At 36.5% G+C, this 15,277-nt stretch overlaps 3 non-coding genes across 3 annotated transcripts; all 3 read left to right on the forward strand.

The window, feature by feature from the left end:
* Nucleotides 1–12,222: 12,222 nt before the first annotated feature.
* Nucleotides 12,223–12,294, forward strand: TRNAP-UGG. Its single transcript has one exon. It is a non-coding gene; the product is annotated as a tRNA-Pro (tRNA).
* A 326-nt stretch (nt 12,295–12,620) lies between these two features.
* Nucleotides 12,621–12,692, forward strand: TRNAP-CGG. The gene has a single exon. It is a non-coding gene; the product is annotated as a tRNA-Pro (tRNA).
* Nucleotides 12,693–13,689: 997 nt separating this feature from the next.
* TRNAP-AGG lies at nt 13,690–13,761 on the forward strand. The gene has a single exon. It is a non-coding gene; the product is annotated as a tRNA-Pro (tRNA).
* The last annotated feature ends 1,516 nt before the right edge of the window (nt 13,762–15,277 follow it).

The following is a 15,277-nucleotide window of genomic DNA, read 5'->3' on the forward strand; positions in this document are numbered from 1 at the left end:
TCAAAGTTCCTGAAAAATGCATGAACTGTGATTCTTTAATCAACCAGAACAATGAGTTACTGCATAACATAAACAGATTGAAAGAATCCTATGATACAATGAACAGAGAAATCAACAAGTATACTGATTCAAACGGTGAACAAGTTGTGGCAATGAATACACTGAAGAGAGCGTACCTGAGGCAGCTTGATGATGTTAATTTTCACATAAAGAAGTGTGCTGAGCTGGAATTAAAGCTGGAAACACAAAGAATTGAGACTGAAAGAGTCAACAAGTTATTAGAAAGTTACTCATATTCTACTTTTGTTGTTGACAGGATTTATCCGGTTGTGGAGAATTTGAAGACTTTTGAAGAAGTAAAGACTTCAGAAGAAGAGAAATCTGTGATAGAAGACAAAGATAAAGTGAAGATTTCTGGTAAGAAACCAAGTGTGGTCTACAATAGATGTCCACCCCCGGTCGAAACTGGATATTCACCTCGAAATCCAAATTCCGAAAGAGTCGAAAAGGCAATAAACTTACAATGGGAGTCTGGGCCGTCGGATAACTTGCCAGAAAATATTGATGTCACATACACATCATCCGACACTGATCATGAGTCAAAGTTGATAAAAAGTGTGGTCGATCAGGTGTTAGATAAAGATGACTGTGAGGAGTTAAAACCGAGTCCAAATCCAAGTCAAAGTCTGAGTCCGATGCGTCAAAGTCAACAGTCAAAAAGGACAAACGGGTTTATGATAAACAATTTTTGTTATCAAAATCTAATTTGAATGATGAATCATTCAAAGTGGCATATACTTTGAAAGATTCTGACAAATTATATTCTGATGAAGCTTTTCCAATAAGAATTGTCAGACTTGAAATGATTCAAAAGGTTTTCAAAATTACAGAAATTGATATTTCTGAAATAAAAGATTTAAATCTTATCGGAAAACCTAAACAATACACTTCAAGAGAACAACAAAGAATTAACAAGAAAATGGGTTACAATTGTGGTTATAGTTTTCAAAAGAAACCAAACCATAATCGTAATTTCAAAAAGAAAGGATTAGGTTTTATTCAACCGAAAAATTATAAAAATGAAAAAGTTTATAAACCAAAAACTGTGTTTGTTTCAGGGAAAACATCAGAGGATGAGAAAGAACAACTGTTCAGAAAGCAGGCGAATCAAGAATTCCTTGCCAAGAAGCAAGAAGAGTTGAAAAAGAATGTTGTTCAGAAGAAGATTGAAAAGAGAACTTGTTTTCAATGTAAAACAGTTGGTCATGTTGCTAGGGACTGTCCAAAGACATTCAAACCAAAACAAGAAGTCTCTGGTAAATTGAAAGAAAAAGTTGTCGAGAAAACTGAACTTTCAACCCAAAAGTTTACATGCTTTAAAAATTCAACTTTTGAAAAGGGAGAATGTTCAAAGAGTGCTTTGAGAAGAAAAGAAAATGTAACAAATCAAAAATGGGTTGTGAAAGGTTCAGGTAATAATTCTGGTGATGAATCTGATTCCACAAAATCAGAGGAGCCACGTGTTGAGAAAAAGGTTGAAAGATCAGTTCCAACTATGAATGATGAAAATTTTCCATCGTTGCGTGCTGAAAATTTTATGAAGAAAGTTGGAAAAACAGAAATTTCAAATCAATTTTATTCTGACAAGAAGAAATTTGATGTTGAAAAGACTTTTAATGGAAACGTGAAACGTATCTTTGGACAAATGGTCAATGGTAAGGCAAAAAATGTCAAAGATTTTTATGCTTCTAAAAGACATGTTCACAAGTCCGTTAAAAGCAAAGATGAAGAAGATGAGGATGATAAACCCAAGGAAGGTCAGGCTTGGGTGGATATATTTTTCAAAGAATAAAAACCTGAGATGCCGGAGCTCCCAAGTTGGTAATCGTGGAGCATGAATCGGCATCATTCTTTAAAATGCTTATAAAAATGTGTTTTTGAAAAGCAGGACTTGCCGGAACTCCCAGGTAGGTAAGCGTGGAGTAGGAATCGGCACCTTGAGAATTCAACTAACAGATGGTAATTGGTTGAAAACAGGTTTGAGTTGTATGTTTGTGATTTTTACAAGTGGTTCAGAAATTGGTTAAGGTTGACCCTACTTGTGGTTAATCAAGGTCATTAGATTGAACTTGAATTAACTATCATTCAAAAGATTGGTAAAACAAAGTGATGATTTGATTCCCAAACTTTACAAGTGGTAAAATCAACAAAACTTATTTTCCGGAAAAACCATTCTGATTAAAACATACTTAAGTGTTTTGAAATCATTATGGGAAAATAGTTTGTTGTGAGGGGGTGTTCTGATTGTTTATGCCAAGCGGATGAAGAATTGAGGCAATTCGATATCAGTTGTCATGTTCTGTATAGTTTGTTTTCAATGTCTTTAAATGTTTTTGAATTTTAGGGGGAGTAAGAAATTTGAAATTTTCAGAAAATCCAAAAACATTAGAAAATTTGAAAAAGTCAAAAACATGATAAAATTGAAAAATGAGTTTTGTTACATAAAAGAGGAAATGATAGTACATCAGTGGACTATCACAACACGCTAAAGAAATGTAAAGTTAAAATGTGATAAACAATCTTATTGCGGATGTGTCAGTAGGTTTTTACACATTCAGTAAACTGTAACGAGATATAAACCTAAATTCAAACTTGCTTATTATGTGGGTTAACAACTTCTTGGATATATAGGTAACCCCTGAAATCTTGTTTGAAAGGTCCCGTATTCTGAGATACTAGGTCTTTATGCTCAGTGATATCTGGGGTATTATCCCGGGACTTCTGCTGTATGGAAGAACTGACCTAGTCCCCGGATAATGCTTTCCGCAAAAGCTTTGAAATATAAGCTCGCCCTCAGCAAGCTGATGAAACAATAAAATTATAGTCGCTGCTGTTGTGACAAAAAGATCCTCTAAAGGGGGCACACCGAAAGTCGAAGCCGTCATCTCTCTGCGTATACGGAAGTATCGACCTGAGCTCTCACGGCCCTCGCACCTAACCCCTTTACAGATATCATTTGTGGTATACTCACCTGTAAGACTGAATATTGGGATCTGGATACGGGAGTATATTCAAGTGGTGGGACACACGAATAAGTTTAAGTAATTAAGACACTAATTGCGTATCTCGAGACAGTTGAACTTTGTGTGAAAATTTAAGTGGACAAACATACTGACAATCTAGGTGAATTGTTTAGAACTTAAAATGAAATCTAGCTTGACGGTGTTAGTGATATGTTTTTATACTGATTTGATCCTTTTGCACGAACTCACAAAAATATTGTCTGTAAATATTTTGTTTCTGCATTTACTTTCTTTCAGAAAATCTAAAAAGATTTTAGTGTGTTTTAGCATAAATTTTGAAAAAAATCAAAAAGATTTTCGACAAACTGATGTTGAGAGGCTGATTTTCGAAATTCTAAGTGCTAAACATGAAGAACAGGTTTGGGAGAGAGTATGAGAATTGTTAAGTTTGCATGATAAGAGCCAAGAATAGATCCTGAATGAAAAATTATTATTAAATGCTTCTTTCGATAGTTTCTAAAATTTAAAGGTTAATCTTTAAAAGAAACTTATGTGTTGGGTAGAGATGTGCAGGTAAATGTGTGCCAGGTGACGATCCTGAACCATATGAGAGCCTGATCACGATCTTAGAGTGAATGAAAGAATTCCAGACTGCGATCCCAGCAGATTGAGAAGGGGAGTCTGAAGACACCGTGATAAAGCAGAGAAAGCCAGTGCTGATTCTGGATTTGCTGATGCTGATAAAGTTTAAAGATTTAACATTCGAGAGAGAGGAGTTTGTTGATGATAGAGAGAAAGATTGAGGATTCTTGCAATGACAATACTTCAGAGGAAGATCGAAGACTGATAAAGACTGTAGATTGACAATCGAAGACTCGACACTGAAGACTCCGTCAACATCCGAAGGGGAGTTTGTTGGTGCATCCGTCTGTCGACTACGTCTTATATCGAGTCTTGTAGTGTATAGGTTAGAACAGGGCACGAAATCCAAGAGATTTATATTAGATAGTGATTTCGCCCATGTGTCAAAGAGCAGATTTCACTCATATGGTCATGTAGGGGTTTCGCCCAAGTGAACATGGTGGTTTCGCTCATATGGTCAGGTACATAAGAGCGAAATCAGTGAACCTATAAATAGGGTTGTATAAGCGAAATCAGACACATAGTTGTAGGTGTTGTCTTCCGGTAAGCCACGAAGTGCTGCCGAAGTGTTGTCAGAGCTTGTAAACGTTATCAAGATCAATAAAAAAACAGTTAAAAGTGAATCCAGCTGAAAGCGCACCAAGACATTAGTTTCCGCCTCTTGTTTTGGATAGGAATTCTTCTGATCGACTCATTCAGGGTCGAAAACGATCCTACAACTATGTTATCCCATTAACATATCCCAAAATACATTCCAAAAAGTTAAGACGTGGTTCGCGGGAGAATGCATAGACAAACAAACCTGTTGTATCGCATATGAAATGTCTAGTCGAGTAAACGTAAGGTACCAAAGCGTACCCGCTATGGACCTGTAAAGAATGTCCTCAGGAAGAAGTTTACACTTCAAAGCACTTAGTTTTAACTATATATTGAGAGGAGTGATGCAGGGTATGTTGTTAGATATGGAGGCCCGATGCAATATTTCTTATATTTATTTTGAGAAATAAATAAATCATGGTTGCTACGGGTAATTGTGATTCCAAGGAAATGATGTAGAGCTCCCAAATTAGTCTGGCAATTCTCGAGATAAAGTGTAATGTTCCGTATTTTCGTACTTCTATTTTCAGAAAGTTTGTATTCTTATTTCATTTCAATCCTTGTAACCTCGAGACTTTGATCATAATGGAAATCGTATTTTATATCAACCTTGTTTAATCATACATGCCTAATACGTAATCAATCGCGAAATACACGTCTTAATTAAAAACCGAGACATACATCGAGATTATATTTTCTCAGAATCACATTCATATGTGTTTCATACTTATAACATACTGATATTCATTAAATTATACATGTTTAAGTCCCCCATTTTACTTCCATTTTATGCGTTTTTACCAAAACTTCATTGTTTAGGTACTTAATCAGGCACTTTTCCATTTCCAGGTCTTAAACAGTGTGCCAAAGACAAAGTTGGAGAAAAAGGGATGATTTAAGGACGTAAGAGCTTTAACGGGTTAAATGGTGTTGTTACAAGTTCTTGACGCGGTTTAGAATATTTGTTTAGTGGTTTTGGTTGAAATTACTATCTTGGTAGATTTGTGTTCAAGACTTGTAAAATGAAATAATTTGTGATATGATCTACTCTACGCTTATCTTGGTGGTTATATTGTGACCATCGGTTTAATGGTGTTGTTACAAGTTCTTGACGCGGTTTATGATCTTTGTTTAGTGGTTTTGGTTGAAATTACTATCTTGGTAGATTTGTGTTCAAGACTTGTAAAATGAAATAGTTTGTGATATGATCTACTTTATGCTTATCTTGGTGGTTGTATTGATCAAGAATGCTTTCCTACACGTAAGGGTTTTAACGGGTTAAATGGTGTTGTTACAAGTTCTTGACGCGGTTTATGATCTTTGTTTAGTGGTTTTGGTTGAAATTACTATCTTGGTAGATTTGTGTTCAAAACTTGTAAAATGAAATAGTTTGTGACATGATCTACTTTATGCTTATCTTGGTGGTTTTATTATGACCATTGGTATTGCTTTCCTTGATTAGTGAGGTTAGAAAACTCCTAGCGGATGACTAACTTATCTTTAAAGATTCGCATGAAAGTATATCAATAGCTTGCTAATGAATGATTTTAGGTGGCTAACGTGTGTTTATCGCGTTAACTTTCCGAATAATTATCATGTTAGGATTCCAGACCAGGATACTAATTGTTTTGCGGTTGGAAAGTTGATCAAGTGTTTTTGTGACATATCCGATGTAGAAAACATGTTTAGGTTGTTTGCGAAACAAGATATTATATATTTTTCATATTTGGAGTCTATTATGTCTTAAATATAGTTGTAGATAATTTTAGTTAAAAAAACTCATTCACATATCTTTTTACCGGTAAATCAATGACAAAGATTTAGTACTCATACTCCGCCCGCGTCCATGGATCGATATCTGTTTTGCAGGAAGTTCATCATCACAGCTTGGAGAATACAAAGAAGATTAACCTTATTTGTGAGGCACATACCACAAACTAATCACCAGATTAGTTTGGTTTTTCTTCACATTTGAAAAAAAATTACTTTATTTATAACAATACTAAACTCAGATTAAGATAAAAAATGCTAGTTTGTATGATATAAAACTTTTAAATAATATTAGTGTATAAGATGTTATAAACCGGACATTTTAGGCCCAACCCATTACTTATGGGCTTTAGGGTTTATGGTTATGTTTATCTCTATATATTGTAATGTTGAATAGAATGAAGTATGGAATTGAGTTTATCTCTATTTCTCTTTTGTTTTATCACGTTATCAGCATGATTACAACATACAAAATTAATAAATAATTAATGGTACAACATTAATTATAATGTTACAACACAATTACAACATACAAAATTAATAAATGAGTTGGTTTTCCTTCTCTATTACATGAAAACAACCTTAAAGTTCAGAAGAACCTGTAGTTCTAGCAAAAGAGAACCCGAAGTTCTCATACAATATACATTTTCTACACATGCTTGTTTCTCTAAATGCATGTCTCTTTCCCTTCTAAATAAAATGTCGAACTTATCAAAGGTTGAATTCACCGCACTTAACATCTCGGGTAACAACTACCTCCCGTGGACTCTTGATGCTAAAATTCACTTAACGGCAAACAATTTGGGGGAGACAATTATTGATGGTAATCAAACTTCACCTCAAGATAAAGCGAAAGCTATGATATTCCTCCGCCATCATCTTCACGAAGATCTAAAGCGGGAATATCTAACTGTTGAGGATCCTCTTGAATTATGGACAAACATCAAAGAACGTTTTGACCACCAGAAGTTGGTCTTACTCCCCAAAGCCCGCTATGAATGGCTTCATTTACGACTACAGGATTTTAAGACTGTCAGTGAATATAATTCTGCCTTGTTCCGCATTACCTCTGAATTAAAATTATGTGGTGAAAAAAAATAACCGATGAAGACATGCTTGAAAAAACTTTCTCAACGTTCCATGCCTCAAACATGCGATCGTCGCAGCAATACCGGGAACGTAAATTTACTAAATATTCCAAAATTGATATCATGTTTTCTGGTCATGGAGCAAAACAACAAGCTCCTACTACAAAACCATCAATTGCGACCCGCCGGTGCAAGCCCATTCCCTGAAGCGAATGTGGCCAATTATCAAAGCAGACGAGGTAGAGGTAGAGGTCGCGGCCCCAGCAGAGGTCGTGGTCGTGGTCAAGGACGGGGATATACATGGCATCGAGAGTCCCAGAACACTAAAAATAGCGGTGAATCGAGTCGACACAATACGGGGCGACCTTCGAAAGCGAAAAGTAGCAGGAACCAAAGCAACATCTGTTATAAATGTGGGATGTTTAATCATTGGTCCCGCACATGTCGCACCCCTAAATACCTCGTTGAGGCGTATCAACGCATGATGAAAGAAAAAGGAAAGAATGTTGAAACTAATCTGATTGAGGATGCAGCTTCAACCACGATATCAGACGTTCATTTGGATGTATGTGATTTCATTGAAAATAAACATGCATGCTAGCTCCAGTAGAGCTATTATTGATGATGAATGTCTGGTAGATAGCGGTAGTACTAACACTATTCTCAAAGATATGAAATTTTTCTCTGAGTTGTCTTCGGCAGAGACACCCACGAAGGACTGCCAGTGATATACTAGAGGAAGTACTGTATCTGGTGTCAGTAACCTTATCGAAGGCTCCGGCAGAGCACACATAACATTATCTTCGGGTACCAAATTAACTATTGATAATGCATTATATTCTAGTAAATCCAGAAGAAATTTACTCAGCTTTAAAGATATTCGAAAAAACGGTTATCACCTAAAAACAATATCTGAAAATAATATTGAATATCTTCAAATTACTTCAAACAAAAATGGCCAAGAAACAATTGTTGAACAATTAGAAGCCTTATCCTCTGGATTATATTGTACTAATATCAATCCTATCGAATCATACATGGTGAGTAACCAAAAGCTGTTAGATAAATACACATTCAATATATGGCATGACCGTCTAGGTCACCCTGGTAGCATAATGATGAGACGAATAATCAAAAGTGCAACTGGGCACCCTCTCAAAACTTAAAAGTTTTGCTACTACAAGACTTATCATGTGCAGCATGCTCTCTGAGCAAACTTATAACTCGGCCCTCACAAACTAAATTGATACATGAAACCCCATCATTTTTAGAAAGAATCCAAGGGGATATTTGTGGGCCTATTCATCCTCCGTGTGGACCATTCCACTATTTCTTGGTCTTAATAGACGCATCCTCAAGATGGTCACATGTGAGCCTTTTAGCTACTCGAAATGTAGCATTTGCCCGACTTTTAGCTCAAATCATACAATTGAGAGCCATCTTCTGCATGGGGTTATGCTATTTTGCATGCCGCTGCACTGATTAGATTGAGACCAACTGCTGATCACGAATACTCCCCATTGCAACTGGTCTCCGAACGAGAACCAAGTTTGTCCCACCTTAGAATTTTTGGTTGTGCGGTATATGTACCAATACCGCCACCACAACGTACTACAATGGGACCCCAAAGAAGACTGAGTATCTATATTGGTTTTGACTCCCCGTCCAAAATTAAATATTTAGAACCAATGACAGGAGACATGTTTACAGCACGGTATGCTGACTGTCATTTTGATAACACAATGTTCCCAGTCTTAGGGGAGATAAGGACAAAGAAAGACTAGTAACACAAGAAATAACATGGAACGCATAATCGCTATCAAATCTCGACCCTCGAAGTGGTCAATGTGAATATGAAGTCCAAAAGTTCATACATTTGCAAAGAATAGCGAATGAATTACAAGATGCATTCACAGACACGAATAGAGTGACAAAGTCACATGTACTAGCATCAAATGCACCTTCTCGAATTGAGGTAATCCCAGAAGCGATTACTATACAATGAAAGCGTGGGAGACCAATCGGTTCCAAAGACAAAAACCCACGAAAACGAAAAGAGCAAAATAATGCAGTTGGTGAAAACTCACAAAAGATTATAAGTGAAACCCCGGTAGAGGTAAATGTCCCAGAAGAGACAACTATGAATCCAGAGGAAAATGAAGTTTCAGAAGAAACACCGGTACCGAACGAAAATGAGATCTCTATTAATTATGTACAAGATAGTACAATGTGGAACCAGAATAAAACATATGTTGATGATATATTCGCATATGCTATAGCAACGAATGTAATCAATGAAAATGATTACGTACCAAAAACTTGAGAAGAGTGCATGCACAGAAATGATTGGCCAAGATGGCAAGAAGCCATAAATGCCGAATTAAATTCGCTCGAAAAGCGACATGTTTTCGGACCTGTAGTCCGAACGCCCATAGACGTCAAACCAGTAGGTTATAAATGGTTGTTTGCAATAAAGAGAAATGAAAAGAATGAGATTGTACGATATAAGGCTCGACTTGTAGCACAAGGGTTTTCCCAAATCCCAGGAGTTGATTATAAGGAAACGTATTCCCCTGTAGTGGATGCGATAACCCTTAGGTTCCTAATCGGCCTCACAATCTCTGAAGGACTTCATATGAGACTAATGGATGTCGTCACCGCATACTTATACGGGACACTTGAAAATGACATCTACATGAAAATCCCTAAAGGATTAAAATTGCCTAAAGCATTAAAATCAACACCTCGAGATATGTGTTTCATAAAGTTCCAGAGATCTTTATATGGTCTCAAACAATCTGGTCGTATGTGGTATAATCAACTTAGTGAATATCTCGAAAAAGAAGGATACAAGTCTGATGTAATCAGTCAATGTGTTTTTATAAAAAGAACACTCTCAAATTTCACTATAATAGCAGTCTATGTTGATGATATCAACATCATCGGATCTCCTGAAGAGATAGAGAAAGTTGCTCAGTTGTTAAAGAAGGAATTCGAGATGAAAGATCTTGGTGTGACAAAAGTATGCATCGGACTACAATTTTGAGTATCTGTGCAATGGCATATTTGTCCATCAATCAAACTACATCCAGAAGATGTTAGTACGTTTCAATATGGATAAAGCACATCCGTTTAGCGTACCTATAGTTGTCCGACCGCTAGATCCACACAAGGATCCTTATCGCCCTCAAGAAGAAGGCGAATAAGTACTTGGTCCAAAAGTACTGTTCTTAAGCGCGACCGGTGCCCTTATGTATCTCACAAAATAACACAAGACCTAACATTGCATTTGTAGTACTTGTACTAGCGAGATACAGTTCGAATCCAACACGTAGACACTGGAATGGCGTAAAACATATATTCCGGTATATTTGCGGGACACAAGACTTAGGTCTTTTCTATCAGAAAGATCAAAAGTCCCAGCTTGTTGGGTATGCAGATGTCGGATATCTATCAGATCCTCACAAAGCAAAATCTCAGACAGGTTATGTATTCACATACGGTGGTACAACAATTTCTTGGAAGTCAACTAAGCAAACAATTACAGCAACATCATCAAATCATGCCGAATTAATAGCACTATATGATACTGGTAGAGAATGCGTGTGGTTGAGATCAATGATTAATCACATACAAGAAGCATGCGGATTAGAACAGATCAAGGAGCCGACGATTATTTATGAAGACAACGCTGCTTGCATAGCTCAGATCAGAGAAGGTTACATCAAGGGTGATCGAACAAAGCACATCTCACTAAAGTTCTTCTCAATATATGACTTGCAGAAAGAAGGGAAAATTGATGTTCGCCAGATCAAGTCAAGTGAAAATTTAGCTGACCTGTTCACAAAATCTTTACCAAGAAGCAGTCTCGAGCAACTATCACACAAGATCGATCTTCATAGATTGAAAGCTGTTTGTTGAATTCAAGGGGAGAATAATACACACTGTACTCTTTTTCCCTTAACTAAGTTTTGTCCCACTGGGTTTTCTTAGTAAGGTTTTTAATGAGGCAGCATAGCTGATCCAGTAGTATCAGTTTATTTATTCAGGTCCTGAAGTACCTATTTAACATCATCCTGAAGTATGTTGTTAAACTGTGTATAATTCTAAATGTCTGAGGGGGAGTGTTATAAACCAGACATTTTAGGCCCAACCTATTACTTATGGGCTTTAAGGTTTATGGTTATGTTTATCTCTATATATTGTAATATTGAATAGAATGAAGTATGGAATTGAGTTTATCTCTATTTCTCTTTTGTTTTATCATAAGAAAGTTATTAACGTTAGGGAAAAAATGAATTTCAACTTTAGGTTATTCCATTTTTTACCTTTGATGTACACATATTACAAAAATGTTACTCCATCAATCTCGTTCATCCAACGACTTAAATGCCTTGAGTTTTGATGTCCCACTATGCAAGATTGGTCAAGACGTTTAGCTTACTGTGAGTTGAGGTTGAGCAAACTAATTATATGTACTTTTGGCCATTACTTTTTTTGTAATTTTATATTTTAGAACTGAAATCAACTACTCGTGATTTTTGGAAACAAAACGACCTATTTAAAGTGATCTCACAGGCCACAAACATGTGCTTCTGAAAAGATTCTCTTCAACTTCTTATGACCAGCATATAATTATGTAGCTTCATTACCGGATTAGGCAAATGTAACTTCATTCTTTTTTCTAATGATTCTTCGGCACCAAGTTAGCAACCGGGTAAAGAGAATAAGCAAACATGAAAAACATAAACACAAATCGGGACACAAGTGATCCTTATGAACCAGGGCTCCATGCTCTACATATATCAAAACGTATCAGTTTCGAACTAGAAGAACACACTTAAACTTTTGTAGCGATATGTAATGAAACAGCAAATTAAAGACAAAAGGCACCGAGACCTTCTTGCTTATTGTAGCCTCCTCAAGCCATTGATTCTTAACAAGAACATAAAACGCCACATGGAGAATTATAGATGCAGATGTTACATACTTCAAAGTTATAAAAATTGTGCACTTTATGAAAGAAAAGAAAAGAAATGAACAATGCAACATCATATTACAATCACAGTGAAATAATCTAAAAGCAAACATAAAAAGCAAGTGGGCATTTGGTCTAGTGGTATGATTCTCGCTTTGGGTGCGAGAGGTCCCGAGTTCGATTCTCGGAATGCCCCCTTTTTTCACAAAATCAACTCATTTTATTAAATTTTGCATCTGTCAATATTTTATTTTATATTATACGACTAATGTAGACAGAAGACTTTCTGAAACAGATCTGTCTATAAATGTGAGATAGATCCACAACCATATGCTTTTAGATTTGTTTGTCAATGAATTCAACTCATGGGTAGGGAAGCTTATATTTTAGATAAATATGCAACTTCATGAAAAGGTGATTCTATTATTTCATTTCACATACTTAAAACAATACAACATCAATGAATTCATATATCAATTTCTAATCTCTGATAAAACATAAAAGCAGATGTTTAAAGCAAGCGGGCATTTGGTCTAGTGGTATGATTCTCGCTTCGGGTGCGAGAGGTCCCGAGTTCGATTCTCGGAATGCCCCATTCTAAAAACATTTTTTTTCCCAGTGACTTTCTGTCAGATTTATATTTTACTAATCATATAAAGCAAAGTCGACCTGGTATTTTGAAACAAATTTACCAACTAAAGTGATATTATATCGTAAAACATCTTTGAAGTAAAATAAAACTCATGGTTATGGAAACTTTTATTTAGCTTCAACGTAATTACCAAAACAAGGAAATCATATTGATCGAAAACAGAAGGTAACTTGATTCTCAATAATGATGCAAAATTGTTTAATTATATGTGTGTATATACTATATATGCATATATATGTATGTGTGTAAGAGATTGAAAAAATTTCTAGTCATTTGAAAAATAAAATCCTTGAGCTCTCTCACACATATCTCGTTTATATATCTGTAAATCTGACAAACTTTCGGTCATCAGAGGCAGAGTCAAATAGAATTTATTTATTTGTGTGATTTCTGTTAGTTATTTTATTTCTATATTTAGATTTCTGGATATTTCTGTTAGACATTTTTTGAGATAGAGATTTATAGAAAAAGTTCCATTCATACAAAAAACCGGGGTCTTGCTAATATTTATTCAGAAATTTTTTTTTGATCTTTATTATCTATGTAGATAAGAAAAAATAGAAATGACTGTGTCTCTGTACCGACTGAACCAATGACTATTCATGATTCCACAATTGAATCAATTCCATACTGGTTCCAAATTAGAGGAATGTTATGGTAAAACTTCGTTTAAAACGATGTGGTAGAAAGCAACGTGCGACTTGAAGGACACGATCTGGTGTGTCCTAAGTCATTGCATCAGTGTCTTATACTTTTAATCAAGTATGAAAGAAAAGTCAACAAACTTTAAAGAGATAATCTAAATTGCAGAACACTGAAATGATTGATCAATTGCATAGAATAAGTGATTCGAATAAGAACATGATTAAATCATAAATCGAACATCTTGGTCCATGAGAATGACTATAAATAAAGTAAAGAATAATAATATAAACAAATGGGCATTTGGTCTAGTGGTATGATTCTCGCTTAGGGTGCGAGAGGTCCCGAGTTCAATTCTCGGAATGCCCCTTGTTTTTATTTTCTGAAGAATAAATTCATTTTTTAATATATTATTATCAGCTCAAGACTTAGAAAACAGATCTACCGACTAAAGTGATATTTCAACAAACACGTGCTTGTATATCTGAAAAGATTCTGTTCGTAAACTCAACTTCATGACAAATTATATGCAGCAGCCACATTACCTAAGGGTGAGCGGGGCACCTTCGGTGACCCCATTCGGTGACCCAAGTCACCTTAGGGGAACACCGCCGCCATCACTTAGGTGAGCTATTTGGGGGAATGAAATCGGTGGGAAGTCACCGAAGAGAGGGAGGAGATGGACCAATGAAAAATTTTCTTTTTTTTTTTAATAAAAAACCAAGTCACCTAAGAGGGGAGTGCCGCCATCAATTTAGGGTGTTAGGGGAGTTTAAGAGGGGAGTTGACGTGGCACACGAGGATTGGTTATGCGTAAGAGAGGGGACTCCCCTCTTAGGGGAGTAAAGGGGAGTTGACATTGGCTAACTCAGTCTAAAAATCTGATTATAACCAGGGGTATTTTTGGCATAACTGTTGTGTAGTGATAACCAGGGGTAGTTTACAACATAATTTATAAACCTCATAATAATTTAATGCCAGAAATACCCGTGATTATAACCTGGTTTTTAGACTAAGTTAGGCAATGTGATCAAAATGGCAAGAAAAAGGAGAAGTCAGGACCCAGAGGAGAAAAAAAACTATTTGGACTAAAATGACAATTCGGACAAAAACTCAGGGACTAAAATGGCAATTTACTCATATTATTATGTTTCAAAAGAAAACAATATGATTCATAAATCTATAAAACTAATAGAGTTAACTGCCATTTTCGTCCCTGTGGTTTGGTCACTTTGGCCATTTCAGTCCATTTTTCAAAAATGCGCCATTTTCGTCCCCCACGTTCTGGAAAGGTGCCATTTCAGTCCAAAAATCATAACCCAGTTAAGTCAGTTAGTAAATAAGGACTGATTGTGTAAATTTGTAACATAAAGGACCATTTAAGTAAATATTAAACACCACCACCACTAGCCCTGCCACCACCACCACTCCGCTGCCACCACCACCACCGCCACCACCGCCACCACAGCCCTGCCACCACCACCACAGCCCTGCCACCACCGCCACCACAGCCGGTTCATCATCATATCAGACGAGAGAGGGAGAAAGTCGGAGAGAGAGAGAGAGATAACGAGGCGGGAGAGAGAACCGGCGACGGTGGGGCTGCCTTCCCCAGATGATGACGATGATGACGTTGATGGTGGTGGTTCCGGCGGCGGCGGTGGTGACCATGCTACTGTTCATCGTCTTCCCCAAAACGGTCAACAGAAGTCAAACGGCCTAATTCTCGATCAATACCGGATAATATTCAAATTAAATTTGCAGAATCATTGTACAAGTATAAACATACCGATTGGGTGATTAAAACCGATCCGGTATCGCGTGCAACGGCGTGGCGACAGTCTCCGGCGACGGGTATTCCGGCGAGATTTGCAGACGATGAACA

This window comes from Helianthus annuus, chromosome 10 (assembly GCF_002127325.2).
Source record: "Helianthus annuus cultivar XRQ/B chromosome 10, HanXRQr2.0-SUNRISE, whole genome shotgun sequence".
NCBI lineage: Eukaryota > Viridiplantae > Streptophyta > Magnoliopsida > Asterales > Asteraceae > Helianthus > Helianthus annuus.